Source organism: Myotis davidii, unplaced genomic scaffold (assembly GCF_000327345.1).
Source record: "Myotis davidii unplaced genomic scaffold, ASM32734v1 scaffold473, whole genome shotgun sequence".
In the NCBI taxonomy this organism is placed as follows: Eukaryota; Metazoa; Chordata; class Mammalia; order Chiroptera; family Vespertilionidae; genus Myotis; species Myotis davidii.
Window position 1 is genome coordinate 4,075,945 of NW_006284843.1, and position 18,881 is coordinate 4,094,825.

The 18,881-nt window shown below is 41.5% G+C and overlaps 1 protein-coding gene and 1 long non-coding RNA gene across 2 annotated transcripts in view; both read left to right on the top strand.

The window, feature by feature from the left end:
- Positions 1–4,605, top strand: part of LOC102772821 (chromosome unknown open reading frame, human C5orf30) — a 93,868-nt gene extending 89,263 nt beyond the window's left edge. Inside the window, exon 6 of the mRNA XM_015558297.1 lies at positions 4,522–4,605. The gene's annotated coding sequence lies outside the window, so the exon portion shown is untranslated. The remainder of the gene's footprint in view (positions 1–4,521) is intronic.
- Positions 4,606–4,887: 282 nt separating this feature from the next.
- Positions 4,888–8,224, top strand: LOC107181725. The gene is made up of 2 exons (XR_001512428.1): positions 4,888–4,991; positions 8,086–8,224. It is a non-coding gene; the product is annotated as an uncharacterized LOC107181725 (long non-coding RNA).
- The last annotated feature ends 10,657 nt before the right edge of the window (positions 8,225–18,881 follow it).

Sequence of the window (18,881 nt, forward strand, 5' to 3'; positions counted from 1 at the left end):
GGAGGTAATGTGTGTGTGTGTGTGTGTGTGTGTGTGTGTGAGAGAGAGAGAGAGAGAGAGAGAGAGAGAGGTAAACCACACAAAACAATAGGAATCTCACCCCAGCTCTGCTTATTCCAGCCTATTTTCTTAATAAAGAGAGTTAAACTAAAGATCTTTGAGTTTCATGCCATGTCAGTTGAGAAGAAACCAGGAAAGGTCAAAATGGAGTGGAACTTTTTTTCTTTTGATCCTCTCAGAGGAAGATGAGATGGCAGTGGAATATTAAAGTGGATGGCTTCTGATGCCATGTGTAGAGGTGGAACTTGGCTTGGGGTTAGACACTTCCCGTATGGGTACACTGTAACAGGGAAGTGAGCTAATTGCTTGGGTCTCGTGTCAAACCAGGGTCAAGTACCAGCTTTCTCACCTACCAGCTTTACATATGGAGCAATTTGCTTAGGTCCTCTCGGCTTCTGCTTCCTCATCTTTAAAACGGAGACAGCAATAGTGTCCATTAGGGGAATTAAGTTTTAAAAAGTCTGCAAAGGGCTGACCTTCACACCTAGCCCACACACAACTATTGGCTCTGCTGAACACTCCGGGAGCACCTACTGTGCGCCAAGAACGATGCCAGGCAATTCTTGCATGCTCGGTAATTTAACCCTTGTAGCAACCCACTCTTCCCAGTGAGAAAACTGAGGCATGTAGAAATTAAATTACATGCTCAAAGTCACCCAGCCACGGGGACATTGGGAATTTGGACTTGTGCCGGTCTCTTTGCATTACATCATGTGGCCTCTTTGGGGTTTCAGTGACCAAACAACTTGAATCCATTTCACAGCTGAGTCCCTAATAATAACTACCTCTCTGTAATTGATTGGGGGGATCAAATGCAAGAGCACTTATCAAAGCACTGCTGTGTTTAACTCTCGATATCTCTCCTCCCTTTGTTAGAGCGTGTGCTTGGGTCTCCGCACTGGGGCTTGGCAGAGCTGAAGCAACACTTCCTGAGAGAGGCTTTCCCTGACCACCCAGCTAGGGTTGCTTTTCAGCTGTGCTGCAGCCTCCAGCGAGGCCTCCTCACAGCCTGAAACTGTGTGTGTTAGTTCGCATCCTTGTTCGTTACTCCCACTGCACGGTGAGGTCTCTGAGAGAAGGGAGTTTGCTTTGCTCACTGCCATGTCTTCAGCACATGGCCCCGTGCTCAGACATGGGAGGGGCACGGTCAATACAACGACTGTTTGACCGATGGACAAATGGAGAAGCCCAACTCTTGTGAGAAGGCTGCAGACCTGGGAGGCAACATGGTGTTGGAGCACACACATTGCCAGGTGTTCAGTAACAGAGGGGATGGGGTGACGGAAGTAAAAGTTGCCTGGATTCTCTGCCAGTGGGTCCCTGTCACCCCCTTACCATGTCAGGAGGGAGATGTCCTGATTCTTTTGCCAAGGGTATGAGGCCTTGAGGCGCAGGCCAAGGCTAACTATGTCCCCGTTCAGCTTCTGCCTCATCCTCATTAACTGCACTTCACAGCTGGGCATAAAAAAAAGATTAATTTAGTGACCACGCTTCATAAATAGATGCTTCTGGCCTTACATTTTGTGCGCTGCTCTCAGGGCTAAGTGCTCACTGAAGTGCCAGTTTGGAGATGTCAAGGGCCGGCAGCTGGGCGTGGGGGAAGTGCAGGGATATTTCTGCCGAGTCTTTGTTCCCCGGCCCATCTTGCAATCACCCAAACTGCTGTGATGACAGGAAGAGCCTTCAACATCCATTTCCCCTGCAACCTAAAAGCCACGCTCTGGATCCGACCGCCTTGCGAGGCATTGCCACACGTACGGTAAGGCCCTCCCAGCACACTGGGCCACACTTGCCCAAGATGTGTGGTCAGGACATTTTGATTTTGTCACCACACACACATTTTTTAGTCACTGCGTAGCATACAACATTTGTAACCTGTTCCCTTGGAAAACCTTGACAAAGAGTGTGCCCTTTGGAGGAAGCTCATTTCCAGGTAGTCATCTCCGGGGAAAGTCAAAGGTGAGGTACTAGACTAGACAGCAAAGGTCGTATCCACAGGGGCCGAGCTGACCTGAATAAGTTCCAGAGCTGGTGCGCAATAGCGGCATGATTATTACAGTGTGCGTGCGTGTGTGCGTGTGTGTGTGTGTGTGCGCGCACGCGCCCACGTCTCTGTGTAATTGTAATGTATAATTAACACAGCGCTCATATTAAGCTCCTGGGTGAAAAGAGACCGGCAGGCTGAGGAGGCTGAGGACTATTCATCTCTAAGATGCAGCTGTTTACAGCAACCCTGGGCTCCCCGTGCTCTTCCTTTCACTGGGCGTGTGCCCGTGTTTTGTTCCTTTTTGCCGTTAATATTTTGGCCTTGAGGAATGAGGATTTGGGGGCTTATCCACTCCTCACCTCCCCTGCCACTCCGACCCCAGGAAGAAATCTTTGTTTCATTTAATCCTGTCCTCAGGCCACTGTACTGTTTTTCCAGATAATTAATATTTCTCAAGTGGGGAGACTCACAAAACAGGGCACACGCATCCCTTTCCCCGTGCGGGTCTGTCGCTCTCTGTGGGCACTGAGTGTGAGGGCAGGGAGGTGTGTCATCTGAGAGCACTTCCTCCTCATGCTCACCCTACTGCTCACAGCACCGTCATGTGCCTTTGACCTTGAAGAGAGGCGACCTTGATTGTTAGTGGGAGTTTGATTCTTGGAACGGCTTATAAAAATAAGCTTGTTTTTCTTTTTCAAACCCAGCATTCATTTTAGTCTGCATTGTGATTTGTGCTAAATGTGCATTTTGAAGAATTTACAGAAAAGATGTTTTTCACTCCCCCTCTTCTCTGACTGCTTGGAGCTCACTGACAGGCTTGAACTACACTACCATCTGGCAAGACATAGCTTCTGAACCCCCAACTGTTCTCCACACTCCAGCCCTCTCTGTTCCGGCTCTTAGAAGGGTGTGCTACCACTTTCTGCTAAGGGTTTTATAGCAATACAAGCTCCGTGTGTCTGTTTTCACTCCTCGGTCTTGCTATTCCCCATTTGGGCAATGATCTTATTTCTCATTAATTTTAATCATCTCTAGCTCCTGGTTTCAAAGGAAGTTTTCTAGTAAACTCCCAGAGCATCTTCTAGCAAGATGTGGTACACACTAGTCACGGCCTCGTAGCAGCTCCTCTTCGAATTCCAATGAGATGAGACAGAGGGAGACATATAGCTTAATCCAATTAACTCTCTTTGGCGTCAGCGACAGCAAGTTCTAGCAAGTGATTTTCAACCTCTGTTGTCTGTGTTCTGCCTTTGTCACTGTGACCCTGAGCAAGCTAGTGAACAACGCAGAACCCAGGCTCCCATTTATAAATGGAGAGACAGAAGCAAAGTTTAATCACCCCTGGGTGTTGGGATGGCAGAGCACCCAACACAGAGCAACGTCTGCAGTTTGTTTTCTTTTATGTCCTTGCTGAAGTAGGGAAACCCATGCTGAAGGTCCAAAAATAGGCATCCTGGAATTGATCAGAGCATTTATTTAACTGACAGGAACGTCCACTGGACAAAATTGGTTGGAAATCTCCGTCAAGTCCGATGGTATTAAATTGTTAATTTTCACAATAGAATTATTTCCATATTTTAATGAAAACAAATGTTCTGAAAACATTCAAAGAGTTTCTTGAAAAACCTCATGTAATAATAATAGAAAACAAAGTATTTAAAAAATCACATAATCTATCATTGGCTAACTATTGTTACTATAAATTTTAGCTCACTTACAAAATTTAGAAAATTAAATGGTAGATGATAGTGGGCCCCGAGTGTCTATGAAAGCAGGTTTAGGATGACAATATGGTCAGAAGGAAGAGCTAGAATTGGCTTTGACATTATGATTGCATAGCAAGCCCAGATTGCATGCTTATCAGAGATGACTTTGATGCTGATGAGAAAATAGGCCTCCTCTCAAAGCCTCATTTGCATAGCAAGCCCAATAAAGATCCTTCCTTAACCATATGCTTGTTGGGGGCTTTGGGGTATTGTTAGAGACGGTGGTAGGGCTGCAATTCAATTTTGCCACCACTGTTGATAAATTCTGTCCAAAATATATTTAGGGTTTCTGTTTTAAGTTTAATTTGCATAAAATATAGTGTTAAGATTAGACACGTGAAGAATTCAAATGTTGCCAGTTTCACTCACCACTAATTCCTAGACTTGGAACGATTTCCCTCTTTGCAGAAACAAGGTGTTTGACACAGCAGTTGAGAACTGCAAGTGTGATATCAGAGTTGTGCGTGTGCTGTGATTTCTTTCCTAAGACACAAGGTGTTTACAGGATCTGTGACGTTTGCTCACTTTATGTTTGGTTGCTTGAACAATCCAAGGCTTTTCTAACTCTGTGTTAAGGAGATAGTACAATTATAGCATTTTTCATATTTATATGAGTGGCACTATTGGCATGTCAAAGGAATAGTAATGTTCATCAGGGAATAGTTTAGATCCTGTCTCAAGTGGAATACTTATGTGATTTGATTTGAGGTCAATCTGTCCCCCAAATCTCTTCATCTGGTTATCCATGATGCCTGAAACCCTAAGATATCTCACATCTTTGGGTAAAATCCTAAAATGAAAATGCAATTTGGAGAAGTGGCAATGTCTACAGCAGTGATGGCGAACCTCTGACACGTGTGTCAGAGGTGACACGCGAACTCATTTTTTTGGGTTGATTTTTCTTTGTTAAATGGCATTTAAATATATAAAATAAATATCAAAAATATAAATCTTTGTTTTACTATGGCTGCAAATATCAAAAAATTTCTATATCTGACACAGCACCAGAGTTAAGTTAGGGTTTTTCAAAATGCTGACACGCCAAGCTCAAAAGGTTCACCATTACTGGTCTACACTGATTTTGCAGAATCAGATTTATAAGGCTTGACTACATGTGACTATCCTGGGAACTACATCTACATTTAACTTGATGGATCTAGCAGTGAAGCTTTGTATAGGTAAGAATGGCTATCCTCCAGTACTTGTAATATGGTATTGAGTTTATTTATTTAGTTAACCAATAATATTAATCAATTATTACTCTCTGTAAAAGTGGAAGATCTAAATACAAACACTAGAGTATATTTGTATTTTTTTTTACACTAAACATGAGCTGTTGCAACTTTCATTGATCACTTCTCTTGATCTCTAATTACTCACCAAGAGCCTTTATTTTTTAGAGTAAGAAACCTTCTGAGACATTTGCATAGAAGGTGGTGAGAGTAGCTGAGAGGCTCATGTCTTTGGGTTCCCACAGAGCTTATAGAAGAAGCAATGCAGAAAGGATGGGAATTAACCAGGAACCTAGGGACTATGTTCGGTGCTTTCTCTCATTATTATCTTTTTAAATTTTTGAATTTTTTATTATTTATTTCAGAGAGGAACGGAGAGGGAGAGAGAGATAGAAACATCAATGATGCAAGAGAATCATTGATAGGCTGCCTCCTGTACACCCCACACTGGAGATCGAGCCTGAAACCTGGGCATGTGCCCTAACCAGTAATAGAACCATGACCTCCTGGTTCATAGGTCGATGCTCAAACACTGAGCCACACCGGCTGGGCTGTTTCATTATTTTGTTAGTGGTGGACCATATGGGATATGATACATATGTTCTCTGAGGTGGTCATGTCTGAGATTATTTAGGTCCTTGGACATCTTTCTCAGGCTGAGATTCTCACATTATGACACTTTTCTTTGGGTTTCCATGAAAGCAAGGCCTGAGACAAAGACGTGGGTGCAGGCAGTTTATGGAGCAGATGAGCTCAGGACAGATGTGAAGGAGTGAGAAGAGTGAAAGACAGCATGAGGATGTAGTGTCAAGGGCATTGCTGTAGGCAACAGAGGCTTCATTCCGCTGAGACTTGATGAGACTTGCCCAGATGCTACTGAGGGTAGGAGGCTGGATGTCCATTCAGTGGCTCCTGCACCTCATTGCCTGAGGATCCTGGAGGGTGTAAGCTCTCCTGCTGTGCCTGTGCTGGGCTAAATGGGTGCCTGCAGCGTCAGAGAAGACTCTGAGCAGAAAGACATGCAGATCATGTTTGAGGTGCAATGCAATAAGAGGATTTAGTCTGAGCTTTCTCGTAGTCTACTGTAGAGGTCCTAAACCCAGAGGGCCTGTGATACCGGGTACCTAAGGAGTCTGCTATACTGGTTCACTCTGGTTCACTCATCACTCCTTTTGTCCATCTAGCCATCTGTTCATCTATCTGTTCAACCCAATGCACTTGTTTAGCACCCATCCTAACCCAGGCCATGCGCTAAGCCCCATGGACACAATGAGAAAGCAAAACACAATCCTTATCTTTAAGAAGCTTATATTTTATTGAGGAAATAATAGTTAATAAAAATTAACAAGTCAATAGAAGATTCTATAAGAACAACACACAGGGTCACTTAAATTAGTCTTGGAAGGGGTAAAGAACCTTCTTTTTTCTAGAGGAAGCAAAATTTAAGGTGATTCGAAAAGCCTGGAAGGTAGCCAATTAGACTTGACTGTGACTGGTCTTACGGTGGTCAGTGAAAGCTAGCCAAGTAGGTTGAAATTCTGACAGTTTTACCTGTTAAAATTTAGTCTTTAGTAAATTTCTACCAAATGATTCATTAAGTGCTAGAATTAGTTTTCTGCCACAGTATGAATATTTGGCAGGGAAATTATTGGTTAGGATACCATTACTATTCTAGGGCCACTTTTTCTCAATTGCCATTGTATTTTTTTGCATCTACACACATGTAGATGCTGACAAAAACAAAAATAATGTAAATAAAATCACCTGAGTTGTTGATTGTTGAACTGGTAGGCAACTTTGAAGTAAGTAAATGCCAAAGAGAAATCCTTCAAAGAGGCAGGGATTAATTAGGACCTGCAAACCGTCAGTGATTAACAGGGTGTAAAGGTTTCCTGATGTGTGAGTAAGTTTGCCAGAGTTGGGGTTTATACCAGAAACAGTTTGGGCTGCTGATGTCATGTCCCAGAATGCCCAGGTGTACCCTCCACAGCGCAGTGTCACATGGAGCCTGCTTAGCATCGCTGGCTGCTGAGAGCAGTTTAAGCTTGCTTGGGAGGTGTCACTTTCTGCCTACTGTGGGGAATTCTTCCCAAATGGTCCTTGGTTGGCATCTTGCCCAGCTAAAATCGATGTAGTATAGTCCTTTTAATCTGGGCATGGGACCAGAATAGCAGGAGTATAATTCTCATGAGGCAGAGAAAGATGGACGTGAGGGGGCTGCACAACATTATCTCTACAGTTGCTTACAAATTGTGAAATGGCAGGATCATACTAAAGAGCGAACATTAGTGCTAATGATCGTCCCTCTTGTCTTCATATGGAGAGAAGATTCCCTGATATACATGAAGAAATTAATTCATTACTTATATTACTTTAGATCATATGTTCAAAAATGCATTATGTTTCCACAAGGTGCTAAGCACTCCTGTGAGCTGGCATATGGTGGTGAACAAGAAAGACACAGAAGGTCCATGGAGATTATGTTCTCATGGGGGAAGACATGAAAGAAACTATCAAATAAATTAGCAAGAAAATGACTAGATAAGTCCTATGTAGAGAAGTCAAACAGATGTGAATGGGGAGTTCCATGTTGGATTTTCTAAAGGCTGGGAGGTGTGGACAGTTGGACCTAATTAATGGAGCTACTGAATAGTGGGAGGTGGGAGTGAGGGGAATGAATGTCTGGGTGATGATGGATGAGCTGCATTGGTGACAATGATGTGATACGATGGGAGAATCATCTGTTGGGAGAATGTGAGTAATCAGCTGACTTGACGGGGTGATCAGCAGGATACAAGAGCAAAAGGTGCTTTATGATTAGAAGCACAAGCCTCTTCAAGGCACCCAAGTCCTGTGATGCTGCCAGCAGGAAGGGCAGTCCCGCTTGCTGGTCAGAGGCCAGGGTGGAGTGTTGTGCAGTTGGGACACAAGTTGCCGCTGCTGACTCTCACTGGGGTAACTGGGTCGCAGAATTGAGAGGCTCTCTAATTTCAGGACTATGGACACCCTTCACACAGTCTGTCATCATCCTTTCCTCCAGGGGTCTATTCTCATCGCAGTTACTGCATTTATGACTTCATCCCCAAGGGAGGATTCATGAGCCAAGAGATGCATGATTTTTCCACTCTATATATACACCTGCTGTGAACTGCAGTCTGGTAAGCCAATTTTCTGTCACCTTCCATGGTAGAGCAGAAAGCAAAATGTGCATATTGTTATTTTAAAAGTATTTTATTAATATCTGAAAGTTTTTCTTTTGGCATATTTCTGTCTAAAAGGCCTGTCCATTTTTTTTTTAACCATTTTGTCTGAAATAAATAACCACTTCTACCCTACCCACTCACTCTCTTTTTCTTTATTGTTTTACTTTGACATTTTGGGAGTTTACTTTTTAAGTATTATACTGACCCTTTGATTGGATACTTGACTCATTATTTTTCATTTTTTCCATTAATACATGAATTTAAGGTTGTGAATTCCATATCACTTCAGCTGTATCCCACTAGTTCTGATTAATAATGTGTTTTAAAAATTGCTGTTCAATTCTAAATATTTTAATTTTAAAATGTCTCTTATGGTTTAATTTTTGAATCACAGATGACTTAATTATTGTGTTTTAAGATAGTCAAATGTATGGGACTTGGGGTTATTTTGTTGCTGATATCTAGTTTAATATAGCATTGTAGTCAGAGAATGAGATCTGTATTATGCCAATGCTTTGGTGTTTGTTGAGTTTTGCTCAACAAAATTTGATCAATTACTGTAAATATTCCTTGTGTAGTTAAAAAGAACATGTCTTCTTTAATAGTTTGTGCTGGATTGTATATATACTTATATATTCAAATCTATGTCCTCAATAATTTTTATTCACTTGATTTCTAAGATCCTGAGAGAAGTATATCAAATTCTTATTAGGATTGTGTAATTTTCCATTTCCCTTGGAAATTTTTTCCTCCTATTTTTATTTATGTATTTCAAACTATGTTGTGAGGTGCTTACAGGTTCAGGATTATGACATTTCTAGTAAATTTCTTTTATCATTATTAAATGTTCCTCCTTTTTCCTGTAATGCTTAAAAAAACTTTTTTTAACCTTGGTTTTCTTTACTAATATTTAAGAAAGCAGCCCTCTTTTAGGAAGTCTTTTGTTAGAACATCTTTCTACATAATTTTAGTTTCTATTGTGGGGAACCTTAAGATTAGGTGTTTCTTTTGTTATCACATATAGCTTGATTTCTAATAAACTGAATAGTTTCAGTATTTTATTGTAATTACTTTGCTTGTATTGTTCTGCCATCTTAAATTGTTCTTTTTAGTTATCTCACTTTTTTCTTACTTTGCTTTGTCTTCTTTCATACAGCTAATAGGTTTCTCCTCTGTTCTGGGTTTATAATAATGAATCTTATTTGTAATCTTTAAGAGTTTGTCCCTACATTTTAAATATGCATTCTTAACAAAATATAAATCTAATAAACTCTCTGGCAAACTCCTTGCCTTTATACAATAAAAGCATTATTAAATATACTAATATTGATTCCTTCCTCCTATATTCAATGCTAAAGTTTCTTAGTTATTTTAGTTGTGTCCTACATAATAATCCTATATAATAAAAGGGTAATATGCAAATTGACCCTAATGGCATTACAACCAGAATGACTGCTCGACCAGTCACTATGAAGCGCACTGACCACCTCTTGGTCCCTTTCCCTGGCCGGCAGGCTCCCATCGCCTGATGGTGAATGGGGAACCAAGGGTGGTGGCGGGGACATGGATGGCGCCAGGCCAAGGCCCACACCCCACTGGTCACCCGACACACAAAGGGTGTCCCGCGGTGGGGGCAGGGCCAGCAAGCAGGCGGGAACGGCTGCCCTTTTGGTTCCTCCCCCCCAGCTGGCAGCCTCTGATCACCTGATGGCAAATGGGGAACCAGAGGTGGGTGGTGGTGTGGGGAGGGGCTGGCTGTAGGCAGCTGGGGAAGATGGCCCTGATGTAGGCCAGGCCTAGGGATTGTATCCATGCAAAAATTTCATGCTTCGGGCCTCTAGTTTTTGTATAAGCTTGGGTTTTCTGAAAAGCAGAAGGCAAGGTAGGATTAGGTATGCACGAGATCTATTGTAGGAAATAAAAGACAAAGAGGGAGGGAACAGGAATAGATAGGCAGAGCCTTCAGACCCTCATGCAAGACTGACAACTGTGAAGGGTGAGAAGAAAAGAAAGATTTGATAGGAAGAAGCTTAGACTGAAGGGTCATTCTGGGAATGTTCTGATGAGGAGTTCCTGAGCAAAAGTTACCCATTAGAAGATTGTATGTTGAGTGGGAATGAGCTGACTCTAGTACCCCTGAGACTAGGTAGTCCTCAGAGTGAATGCAGTGTGAATCCAGAAGTTCAGTAGTTGGGGATATTGGTCAATTAAGCTCTCTTCAACAGAATATCTTATAGGGAGATCCACATGGCACACCTCTATGGGAATATTGGGCAAATGTTCTCAGATCCATTTTCTACATTGCTAATTCTCTCTGCAGTTCTGTTTGATTAGCTGTTTAACCTAACCATGAATGAGTTTCACAGTCAATGATTAAGATTTTTATTTTAGGGGTTATTTTAGTTTTTTTTTCAAATCTGTCAGGTTTCCCTTTTTTCAGCATCTTTTCTTGTAGCTTCTATACCTTTTAAAACTCTTGTATTAGTTTAATTATTGCTTATTTTATATTCCATCCTATCTGCCTCTCACATCCTGGATCCTTCCCTAACATGTGTCATAACTTGTGAATGCATCTTCTGCTGGTATTGTTTTTTCTGAGGGAATCAAGGGCAGACGATTTGCTGTTGCTTGATTCTCCAGAGATATTTTGGCTCATGACATACTTACTTTAATTCTCAGCCTGGAAATTCTTATATTACTAAGTATAGGAAATTCTTATAGTTCAAGTGGAACTCCAAATGCATGTTTGTGGCAATTTTGGGGATATTTCTTTTTCTTACTCATAAAACAAGCTTCTCTATAATTTTATTGGAAGATGAATTGAGTTTTTCTTCTACTGAGGATGTAGATCTTTTAGGGTGCCAGGTTTATGAGTGTTCTTAGCCTCAATTTCTGCTTCAAAATAAGCCTAAGTTCTTTTCTTCTGCCCCTGTGTGTGAATAACAATCAAGTCTCCTAGCCATCAAGTCCTATTTCCAGGTCCAGCTATTTCTGTACTCATACCATGTCAGCTTGCACTCTTACTATTTTGATTTTTAGTTTCATCTTTGTTTCTTGCATTTTGGGATATCTCTTACTTTCATATGACCTTAGCCATAATTTTAAAAATGTTTTCGTTTGACTTTTCTGAGTCTTCGTAGCATGACAATTTTTACAAGCTATTCATTCCTCTGTGTTGCTATCGCAGACAGTATCTCTTTAACCTGCCTTATTTTTTTTTTTTTATTAGTCACAGGGTGAATTCAACAGAAGCAGATACCGAGGTAGATTTGGGGTTCCAAGTTGTTTATCAGCAATTAATCTGTGAAAGAAAGCAGGGAGCAGGATTGGGCACAGGAGGAAGTAAAACTGCGATGTGGGCCTGATAAAGCCTCCGCCAGCCTTGTGGGAAGCTCTGGGGTAAAGTCTGCCTGTCAGAGTGGCCTGTGTTGAGCCAACATGGCTGGGCCTCTCTATCCCTGCTCCCTTGCTCAACCATCAGATGCAAACATCCTTGGAAAGCGTATGGCCATATGAAGGGTGCCTCTCTGTCCCCCAAGTGGGTCCTGAAAGTGCTGACAGCTGGAGCTGCTTGCTGACCACACTTCCCCACAGCTGGACAGCGCCTTCTTTCTTGAAGGGGTTCTAGAGAGCATAGCTTTCCATCTGCCACAAACTCCCTGAATTTCTAATGTTTAGCTATGTCTCACTGTTTTCTTTTTCCTTTTGCAAAGAATGTAAGCTCTGTGCCAAAGCTGAGCCTGGGCTGGCAGAAACCAAGAGCTGGTGTGTGTGAGCAGAGGGAAATTAATTAAGATTGGTTGAGCAGGCCTAGACTGGGATGTGTCTTGAAAAGTACAGGGAGAGTTTGGATTGATTGTCTACTGCTGTCATAACACATGACCACACACTCAGTGGCTTACAGTAGCACAAAGGTGTTATCTCATGGTCCTGTAGGTCAGAAGTCTGGTTTCTTTGCTCTGAAATCAAGGCTGAGATCAAGCGATTGGCTGGTCTGAGCTCTTAGCTGGAGGCCTCGGGGGAGAATCTGTTCCCTAGCTCCTTCAGGTTGTTAGCAGAATTCAGTGTCTTGTGGCCATAGGGCTGAAGCCTGTTTTCTTGCTGAGTGTCAGCTGATACCATCTCTTAGTTCCGTCAGGCCACCGCATTCCTTGTCATTTTGACCTTCATCTTTGAGCCAGTAACAGTACTAGTAGCTAGAGTCTTTCTTCTCTGTTTTCAAGAGCTCATGTGATTAGACTGGGCCTACTTGGGTAACCCAGGATAATCTCCCTATTCTAACATCTGTAGCCTTGATTATATATGCCAAGTCTCTTATGTCATACTAGAGGCCCGGTGCATGAAATTTGTGCAAGAGTAGGCCTTCCTTCCCCTGGCCGCCGGCACTGGCTTCATAGCCCTGGCTTTGTCCAGAAGGTCGTCTGGAAAGATGTCTGGTCTAATGAGCATATTATGCTTTTGTTATTATAGGTAACATGACATGTCACAGATATCTGACGTGGACAACTTTGGGAAACATTATGCTGCCTGTCACTCCTGGGAAACAGGATGCAAGTGGCATTTTAGGAAGATTTTTCAGCAGTCAGGTAGAGAGTGAGTAAGTCTAGGGAGATAGTGAGAAAGGTTGATGTTCTAATAGAACAGGAAACCGTGAGGGCAATGACAGTAAGAATCAGGAAGATGGAGACTTCAATTAAGGTATTTAGGGATATCTGACCAGATTTGTTGACAGATGTATGGTGGGTTACATGAGATGCTGTGTTTGAAAGGTGGCGAGTTTGGTGTTGAGCAGTTGGACTCAGTATTCTCACCCTAGCGTGAGGCTGCATAATCCAGACCATCAAAGATTTACCACAATTTCTCTGACACAGAGACAGGATTACGTGGGCTAGGACACTACGGACATATATTGGTTTTCATTTTTTATACTAAAAACAGTCATTCTAGAAGCTCTGAGCGGTGAACAATAAGATACCAATTACCCACTTATCAGATACTATATCTACTTACAAAATAATTATCTAACTATTAGATAGAGAGTAGTATAAGTACAGAATATCCAAAATGAATTTCTAAATCCTAAATTATCTACCTTTGACTCAAGAATATAGTTTATAATTCTGGGCAACATAAACATCTCCCACAGTGGGTTTCACTGAGGTTGATATAAGTTTGTATTCTCTCAGTATGAGCCAGTTGGTGACTGGGGAATTTCCTTCTGAAGTATGTTGAAGGGAAATCACCTTAAATATCAAATTTTCAGGAGAATAGCATACATAGAGGTAATTAAGAAATGCCATATTTTTTCTCTTAATGTACAGATGGTAGAATCAAAGATGAGTCATTGAAGGGCTTACGATGAGTCTGTCTAGGTATTACCTCAGTTGTCACTTGCCTTCACCAAAAATTCCTGGCAGGCCTGGAAAAAAATACATAGAGCAAGTGATATTCCCAAACAGAAAGGTCATGTTTCTTTGTTTTCAGTACTGAATGCCCCCGAGTATCTGGAGTAAGCTGGTTCTTGGCAGCTTGCATGACCAGCAATTCTTCTTTTAACACCTGCAGACCTTAACCTTCAGGACACTCAAGTTCTTCTTGTAGAAGGGATAGAGAGCAGCAATGTGATGTAGAGAATGGATAGAAAAGGGCCAGGAAACATTTGGGGGGAAATGGATCAACCAGAGTGTCTAACTGTACAGATATGGTGTACCATTCAATATGTAGTAGTTTTGTTCTCTTTTCATTCACTGTGCTTCTTTTTATCATCTGAAAACACCAATTTTTACCTCACCAATAGCTGAAAGCAGCATTACTTTTCAGGAGGGTGTAGGGGGTAGGTTTTATGGTTCCTGAAATGAGACCACCAAGCAACCTTGCCTGCATCTTTGGTTAGAAATACCTTCTTTTGTGACTGAGACTGCAAGAGTTTGGGAAAGTGGGAGGAAAGAGAGCAGGGGCATAGCTGTTTCTGCCAGGGTGAGAGGTTCCAGAAAGAGCATGGGGGCGAAGGGGGGGACGATGTATGGCTTGATAAAGGCTGGGTGAATTCAGGGACACCACCCTCCTGGTACACGTATGCACAATGCCGGAGTCCCTGTGCAGATGTATGCTTTCCTGGGAGCTTTTTTCAAAATTCTAAAGGTGAAGGAACAACGGAGTCCAGATGGAGAGCTTAAAAATGCAAAGTAAGCCGAAACCGGTTTGGCTCAGTGGATAGAGCGTCAGCCTGCGGACTGAAAGGTCCCAGGGTCGATTCCGGTCAAGGGCATGTACCTGCGTTTCGGGCACATCCCCAGTAGGAGATGTGCAGGAGGCAGCTGATCGATGTTTCTAACTCTCTATCTCTCTCCATTCCTCTCTGTAAAAAATCAATAAAATATATTTTTTAAAAAAATGCAAAGTAAGTGGAAAGCACGCTAGATCCTATCTGAAAACAGTTCCTAAAACATTCCCTAGTAGGACAGGGTAAGGGATGAAAGAGAAGAACGTCTTAAAAACATTTTCCTTTTTCTGAGGGCATCAAAATAAAGAGATAGTGAGGCTTCAGCCAGTGGGGAGAAGGAATATTACATATTGAACATTAGTGGCTCGAAAGACTTTAGAAGAATATGAGCCTTATTTGCATATTTTCTGGAAATGTGTCAAAGAGACTGAATGCATCTCTCTATGCAAAACTTCAACCAAAATAGGTTACCGAATGAAGGAAATATTAAGGGAGCCGGCTTGCCTGTTGACATTTATTTAACTCTTTTAGAAGAAAGTGCACATTGGCAAGAACGTCTGGGGAGGAAGTGTATCTGATTTCCAACCACAAGTAAAGGCAACAGATTCAAGCCGAGGAGTATTCTTGGATTGAACTTTTGTAGTGCCTGAATTTAGCCAGCTGGAGAAATGCTTTTTTCAAGTGTAAAATTATTTAAGCTTTCCAAAGAAAAGCTTTTCATTTTGGTTTTAAATCAGAACTTTACTGTAAAGTCCTTCTATGAATTTGCCAAAGTAACTTCCATTTTTCAGCACTTCATGTGGGTGGAAGGGGTGAGCTTATCCCTGGTACTTAGCAAATGGTGCTACTTTCTTAGCAAGTAGTAAGGGAACTTTTGACAAAGATGTGAATGACAGTGCCCTAGATCTATATAAATCATCAGGACTAGAGCTCAAAAACTTAATGCTGAATAAAAAAGCAAGTGGCAGAAGGATATGTACAGTATGTTATTTCTGGATACATATATAAGTATGAAAATTTGAAAAAATTATGTATATTGTGCTATGGGTTGCCTGGTGTGGGGGAGTTGCCTGTGGGGCAGAGAATAAAGAGGGGAGATGAGAAATGAGGTTGGTGGTTGTCAAGGAGAACTTTATTCCTTCCCTTCCTCTCCCTTCTGCCTCCCTTCTTTTCTTAAGATAATACAAGCATAAGTTGCTTGTGTAGTTTTATTTAATATTATCCATACAGAAAAGAGTATTAGAGCAATTAATTCAATGTTAGAAGTTATTAATTCTGAGGATGGATTGTAGGAATGCAGGCGATGTTTTTTTTCTATATTTCAGGGGAAAAGATTATTTACTGAACATTAAGATATATATATTTAGTGAGCCTTATTTGCATATTTGTTTCACAAAGCAAGTCAATTATGTGAAAAGTCAGTCAGGCCAGTTGGTTAATATTTTTAAAACAAAAAAAAATGTGAAACTTGTGAATTTAAAACAAATTAATTTGTGTCAAATAAATCTTATAAAAATACTTTGGGCCAAAGTGTGGAGAAAACAAGTCTGTAACATCGGGTCAGCCTGAAGCATGTGTGTCATAAACCTGATGAACACACTCCTCTGTGGGTCTGTGTTTTCTGTTAAATGAGGGGCTCGAGAAGAGAGTGTGGGAGCATGACCCACCCACTGAGGCTTTGATCTGTGAACATCCACGTCAGCATTACAGGAACAGATACTTCTTTCTGGTTAAAAGGCAGCTTTTGTCTGCAAAGTTTCCCTCTAGCAACATATAGACCAAAGCAAAACAAGTAATAGGACGTAAAGACATGGTGTCGGTAGCTGGTTGTTGGTCTAACTGTCCTAGGTCTTATAAGTGTGCATAAGTGAAGCCACATCAGGGGAAAGGCAGGGTGCAGGCAAGACATACACGTTGGATCACTTTTTCTTTTTTGGACTTGCATCTGCACACTCTTCTCTCTGCCAGGACTGCTCCCACGGAATCTCAATGCTTCAAATGAAAATAGGCTCACGTTTGTAAATGATCTTGGAGGCCTCTCCTAGTCTACCTTCCTCTTCCCTTAACTGGCCATTTACTTTCAGTAATTTACATTGGCTAGAGAAATGGCGAGTTGGGGATGAGAAAAGACATATTCCAGAGAAGGGGGAGGAACTAACAGGTTCTGGTGAGCAAATCCTCTCCTGTGCTTCAGTGTTTGCTGCTGGCTACGTTAGCCTCAAGTGGGGTTTGCACTGGTGATCTTGAGTCCCTCCTTTCCTGTAAAAGTCCAGCCGATATTCTGCTGAACGGAGCAGAACTAGAGCTCCTCGTGGCGAGTGGTAACCAAGCTGAATAAATCATGCCTTCAGAGCCTGACCTGATTTTTTTTCCAGTAGAATTTTGTGACATCCACCCACCCTCACCCCCGCCCCCAATGGAAAGTCCCTGAACACAATTAGAGGCTCTGTAATGCAGGCACATCTTATACAAAATATGACTTCTTTGGCAAAAATAAATATGAGCTTTTATTGATAAGCTGATGGTTTCACAGGAACACTAGACCATATTGACTTTAATAAAACATTAAGTGGTTTAATTAAATCATTAATTCCACCCTCAGTTCCATTTTTCAAAAGACAGTCAATGTAAAAATAAAATGGTTTCTTTTTTTAGCTGCTGCTCTTTCCTCTATAATTCATTAAGATGAGTCTATAGATTGACTTATTGCTGTTCTGCCATAAAGCACTTGCTGCCATTTCAAGAACATAGCACTTTAAGCAGGATACAAGGAGGTATTGATCTTATGATGACATCTTCCTTCATTTTTTATGAAAGGGTTGTTTGTTTTTGTTTTTTTACAAAAATCTATAAAATGTGTGTAAATGCAGAGATTTAAGTCAACATTATTAGAATACTACTAAAATAATTTTTACCTTGTTCCTCCGAACTATGGGGAAAACTTATGAAAGGTATGTGAGCAATTTTAACTGCATATAATGGTAGTCATCATATAATTTAAAATTATTTTTTATTTTATGAAAGTAATATACAGTGTTAATTTTTAAAATCAGTAGTATCAGAAGACTTATAAAGGAAATTAATAATCTTCTGTCTCAACAGAGGTGTCCCCAAAAATGTATACACACTTTAACAGCTGATAGCTCAATTTTGAAAATGAAATATATTTTAATACAGTTCTAAAAACAGATTAACTCAGGGATTCCTGTTTTGACACTTTGTTTGGGCAGTATAAGCCCAGGCAGGGGAAGGGAAAAAAAAAAAAAAAGGGAAGTGAGGCAAAGAAAGCTACGAAGCGGTGCTGTGTAATGCATCACTTATGCACAGAAAGGCAGCCTGGTGTGGGGCATGGGAAGCTGGAACCTCCGTGGGGTGAGGAGAGCATCTGTACAGAGTGTGGCCTGGCATACGGTCTCTGAATCTGAGCAGGAGGAGGTGGTCATCCTCCAGGGGATGTCACTACAGGATGCTGGAGCCCGCAGGGTGCAGGGGGTGGTGACCTGATATGGGCATCAGAGTCTGAGCTGGGTAAGGAAGGCTTCTATGTAGTGATAGATGTTGAATTAGTTCCCTAGGGCTGCTAAAAAATGACCAAAAACTTGGTGGCTTACAACAGAAATGAATTTTCTCTCAGTTCTGGAGGCCAGAAGTCTAAGTCAGTTTCACTGGGCTGCAATCAAGATGTTGCAGGGCTACGTTCCTTCTGCAGGCTACAGAGGAGAATCTATTTTCTCGTCTTTGCAGCTTCTAGAAGCTGCCGGGATTCCTTGTCTTGTGGTCCTGTGTCACTCTGGCCTCTGTTTCCATTGTCATATCTCATGCTCTGATTCTGCCCTCCTGCCTTTCTCTTATAAGGACCTTTGGGATTACACTGCCCCACCTGGAGAATCCATGCTAACTCCCCCACCTCAAGATGGTTTAAACTTAATTATATCTACAATGGCTCCCTCCTTTACAAACAACAACTTTATAAGGTAGCATTTACAGGTTCCAGAGTTCATTTGTGGATATATTTAAACCTACCATAGCTATACAGGGTAGGGCAAATGTAGGTTTACAGTTGTTTGTATGAAAAATAATACAATAATTCATAAAAACAGTATAAAAATAAACTCTGTGTTTCATGCACCCACAACTGTAAAACTGCTTTTGCCCCACCTTGTATAAATATACATGTGTTTACGTGTATACACACACACATACACACATGCACACACAAAAAATCTCTCTCTGCTCACTGAGAGGGCTTAGGAGTAGCAACACCCCAATATCAAAGAAAACAACTAGTAACTAGATCTGGGCGTTGGTTTTAGTTTTAGTTTTCCAGGAGGCATACACTGAGACAGACTTTCACACCTGCCTCAACTGGGCTGCTCAGTATAGGGTGTGACCTTGGGCAAGGTCGCTATG